At 32.9% G+C, this 5,058-nt stretch overlaps 1 long non-coding RNA gene across 1 annotated transcript; it reads left to right on the forward strand.

Moving 5' to 3' along the window:
• Nucleotides 1–2,198: 2,198 nt before the first annotated feature.
• Nucleotides 2,199–3,620, forward strand: LOC141700714 (uncharacterized). The gene is made up of 4 exons (XR_012566469.1): nucleotides 2,199–2,322; nucleotides 2,456–2,631; nucleotides 2,724–2,903; nucleotides 3,460–3,620. It is a non-coding gene; the product is annotated as an uncharacterized LOC141700714 (long non-coding RNA).
• The last annotated feature ends 1,438 nt before the right edge of the window (nucleotides 3,621–5,058 follow it).

The raw sequence follows: 5,058 nt of genomic DNA on the forward strand, positions 1-5,058 counted from the left end.
GGGGTTGCAAAGAAAAGTGTAATAGTAGCATTCAAAACCAATGTCTAGCACAACCCCTCTTTTTTGAGGTTGCCGTAGAGTCAAAATGTGTTACCAAAATGACATATATAATTAAAGATGATTTTTTTGAAATTAACTAATTAGTAATTTTTTACATAGAAATGAAATAATAATTGAAATATATATTTTATTTATTTTTAGAAGTTAATAATATTAGTGCAGTGATTTCAAATATTATAATGATAAATTGAATGCTTTATAAAACTTAACAAGTGATTAATGGATTTATTTATAATATTCACTACGCCATAAACGACCTTCTACCACATTATTAAGTGATGTTGCCATAGAAAATGTTGCCCCAACACAACATTAATCTAACCTATTACAACATATTTTAATTATATTAACAAAGAAGTAAAAAATGTTGTCAAGTCTATTATAAATAAAAATATTTATTTTTTTATTAAAATTATGCTGACGTGTCACTGGGTTCTCTACAAGTGGGTCACATACTGCTGATGTGGCAGCTGTGAGAGAAACAATTAATTTTTTAGCTAATAAAAAATTATAAAAACTTATGAAAATAAAAAAGTAAATTAAATATATTTAATAAAAATCAAACAAGTGTTATAAAATTAATTAATATATTTTAATAATGTAAATAGTTGTAGAGGGATTTGGTGAGTGGCAAATATACCGCCTACTAACTTTGGGGAAAATATTAAGCCCCTCCTCTCAAAACCCTACCTACCAGCTCGCAGGTGATACACAAATTTAGCCTATTTTTACACAAAATTAATAAAAATAACCAATTTCTGAAAAGTTGGCCAACTTTGGCCGATGGGATATCCAACTATCAGTGGAGTATCCACTTTATATAAGATACCCAACTGGCAGTGGAGTATCCCATATATGAAATACCCAACTACCAGTCTTGTACAAATTGGGATACCCAACTGACAGTGGAGTATTCAATCGGCCAAAATTGGCCACTTTTTTCAGAATGACTATTTTTGTTAAATTTTTTCAAAAATTAGCTATTTTTGTCATTTTTTCCCAGCTCCCCCTGTTCTCATTCACAATCCTAAAAACAGATATTACAATTCTATCTCTATCTCTATCTATTTACTCAAAGCTATACAACACACACTTTCTCTATTCACAATAATCAGTTTTATTTCTACAGACTCTAGTGAATCAGATTTGATTTTCCCATGATTTGATTGTTATTTAAATTGGATTCAGTCACAAGTCCAATAATATCAGAGATTAACTCAATTACTCTGCTCAGATGCTCTCCCAACTTCGCACTTCCAGGCGCTCTATCTCTCTCCCCCTCTGAGTCACCACTGTATGAGAGATTAGGATTTAGGTGATGTTATATTGGAGAACTCGGTTTCGGTGTTTTCATGTTTCTATTACTATTTCTGTTGCTTTAAATGTTTTGTTGTATTTCATTTTCTCGGGACACTGGTTTGTGTAATTTACAGCTAACGAGATATTGGGGGTGGGGATGGAGTGTGTTAAGTTATGTGATGTTAAGTTAGAGAACTCGGTTTTTTAGGGTTTGTGTTACATTGTTACTGTCTATGCTCCTTTAATGTTTTATTGTCTTTCACGTTTTTTAGGACACTGGTTTTTATAATTTGGGGCTAAAGAAATATGACTGACTTATTGTTTCGCGCCTTGCTCGGTAGTTTAGGTGAAGCTTTTATATGTCCTTTACGTATTTTTTGTTTATAAGACCTCGAGATATTACATTTTATTGTTTGGGTATGTAATATGATTGATTTGGGAGTGGGATCTTTTGGTGTTAGATTTAGTATATTTATAGTTTATGAATGTTGATCTCTTATTAATTTGTGGACACTTGTTTTAGTTTTTGCGGAATGTTTTATTAATTTGTTTATGAATGTTGACTCAGACACCTTTGTTCTTTTCCAATCTGTTCTGTTTTTCTATGCCAAAGTTTTGTCAGAGGTAATGCTAGATTTATTTTCGTCAGTACTACTCTATGTCTCTTATTAGTAATTCAATATTTTTATTGAATATCTTCATAGATACAGTAGGTCTTCTCATGCTCAAAAATAATAAAATCTAGGCTGTCAATTGAAGTTATAAAGTCATCTTTTCTAGTTGTTAAGCTTTAAATTCATTTTGCAGGGTAGTAGACTGGGCATAACAACTGTTATATTAACAGACTCAATTCGACATATGATGAGGAGTTTTGTTGATGAGAAGCAAAATCCCTTAATTTGGGCTTCCACCTGCCATGCTGGGGAATGTTTTGATCGTGTGGCTGTCGGAGAAGCTAATTTTGTATATAACAGATATAATAATACATCAGTTTATGCTTACCTTTCTTCTTAAACAGTCACGGTCACCAGTGAAATTTTGTAGAGTTTTTCCACAAGGTTATTGGAGGAATGCTAATATTGTATCGATTTTGCAGATAGGAAAGCTGATATCGAGCAAAACTGTGAGAAAAGAACTTAGAAAACATCAACGTGTAGCAGCAGAAAGAATGTGTGACATCTGTCAGCACAATGTGCTCCCTGGTAAAGATGTGGCAACTCTTATGAACATAAGACCGGTAGACTCGTCTGCAGTAGCAGGAATGTGAATGGGGTAAATTTCTGCCATGATATTTTTTAGCAGTATGACCATCTTTTTTCATCTTGTTTATTCTTTTCTGTTTTGTAATATGCTTCCACCTGCAGGCTTTTCATGTATTTCATACATCCTGCCTTGTGCACTTGACGCTTCTTACTGAGTTAGAAATTCATAATAATCAGAATGCTGCTGGTTCTGAAGTGAAACAGAGAGGTCGGAAAAAGGTACCAAAGGAAATATAAAATCACACACAGGCGAGTACCAAAGGAAACTTCAGAAATCTTCTTGTAAGTTATAAACCAGTTGAGCTAATTACTTAGACCACTGCTATTATATGACAACTCCTTTCCTAGAGCAAGCACAATGCTAATGCTAATATGGATTTCAGTATTTATATATTTTGGCTACGAACGTGATTTTGCTGCTATACTCGAACTTGTAGTTCAGTGGTTATGCTAAAATGGCTACACTTATTGAGTTTATTTGTTAAAACTCATGTAACAAACATAACGTCCCTTTTACTGATTTGAAACTAATGTGGGAAGGATGGCTATAGCAATCTTTGGTTCAATATTTAGAACTAATTACTAATTATCCATTTAAGCAACATATACTAGTTTACGACTAAACTCTTTCTAACAGATATCTGATCACTATTTACAAGGTTTGCACCCCTGTAAAGGAAGGATGCGTGTATATATAATTATTTTAAATTTCAAGGTTCGCACCCCTGTTAAGGAAAATTGCGTGTATATATAAATTATATTAATTTAAATATCCGTGATTGACATTTACCAAAAAAATTAAGTCAAAGTACTGGTAGTAAAGCATTTGTTTTGGCAGGGTGGTGATCCTCTGGACTTTAGACTAGCAAATGCTGCTTCACACAGTGTTCAGTCTACTTCCTTGACAGATCAACAACCCGAGCAATTTGTGATCAGGTATAGCACCTTGTTCTGTCACTATTAAGTCTCAAGTAATATAAGAAAATTATAGCATCTAGTTCTGTCACTATTAAGTCTCAAGTAATATAAGAAAATTAGTGATCACGTAGATCAGATCATTATACAAGGAAGAACATGATACAAAAGTATAAGTACCACTTTAGTCCTATACTCAGTCCACTTATCATTTGTAGATAGAGTGTTAATATATAGTTTTATGACATAATTATGACTAATTTGCAAGTGCTCAGTTATTTGGCTAGTATAAATTTTGGATACGTAGAATATATTATGCTTAAGTTGGCATTTTATCAGATTCGGTCTTCCAAAGTTTTCCTTCTGAATCAAGAGGGGGGGATATTGTAATATAAGTAACAACAATACTATCAGCTGGATTTGGGTTTCATTCATTTCAATTAATTTGGATTAGCTTCTTATAGTTTAATCTGGCTGGATTTGTTGAAGTCCGACAAACCTCTAGACTTGTGTGTGTTTCACTATTTGTGTTTCTTAAATGATATTACATCAGAATATATAATTATTACATCAAAATAAATTAATACTAGAGAAACACTATATGGTAGTATATCTTTTTATTGATATGGGCCCTTAATTTAAATTAGTGGCCTAACTAATATCTTTGGTTGCACGTGAAGAGGAAAAAGTTGCTCGAACAACAAATTGATATGGATGATGTAGATAAAACTATGGATTAAATAAGCGAGCAAACAGAAAACATGAAACATATTCAAGAAACACTAGCCACTCCCATTGGTGCAACAACTGATTTTGATGAGGTATGTTATTCACCTATATCACTAATTTTATTTTTTGATTCTTGTAGTCCGAGTTAGAATACATCATTTTCTGCTTATCAATGTTCCTTTGATTCAGAAAGTATTATTTTTTCTGAATGTCTTCTTTATGTTGCAGGATGAACTAGAAGCATCACTTGAAGAAATAGAAAGCGCTGAGTTGGAGGAAGAAATTCTTCAGCCTGTCGGTAAACCACCTCCTATTACTGGAGGTGGTTCTACCTAGTCAGAAGTGTTCTAGCAGCATTCTCGTTCTACTTTGTTTTTCTCAGTACTACAATGTTTAGATTTTGAATTGTAACTTTAACTTGTTTAAACTTCCGCTTTTGTTTTAAGGTTGGTAGACAATTAGTGGTATAAGGATGGTAGTATGGTGATGGTGAAGGTAGTGGTAGTATGGGGAAACTCATGTTGTGGTTGGTGGACTGATGTTGTGGTTGGTGGACTGGTGTTTATGATTTGTGGATTGTGCTGGTTTTAAGACAATGGTCTTATTTATAAGCATGTTAATTTATAAACAGTTCCTACAATTTTTTTTTTGTAAAAGCGTTGCAATAGGTCTTTATAGTGTTGCTAATAATCACTAAAAAATATTGCTAAAAATACTAAAAAGCATTGCAAAAAATACTAAAAAGCGTTGCAAAAAGGTTGCATCGATACCCCATATGTAGGCCCCATTGTGG

The sequence above is a fragment of the Apium graveolens genome, unplaced genomic scaffold, assembly GCF_009905375.1.
Source record: "Apium graveolens cultivar Ventura unplaced genomic scaffold, ASM990537v1 ctg2800, whole genome shotgun sequence".
In the NCBI taxonomy this organism is placed as follows: Eukaryota; Viridiplantae; Streptophyta; class Magnoliopsida; order Apiales; family Apiaceae; genus Apium; species Apium graveolens.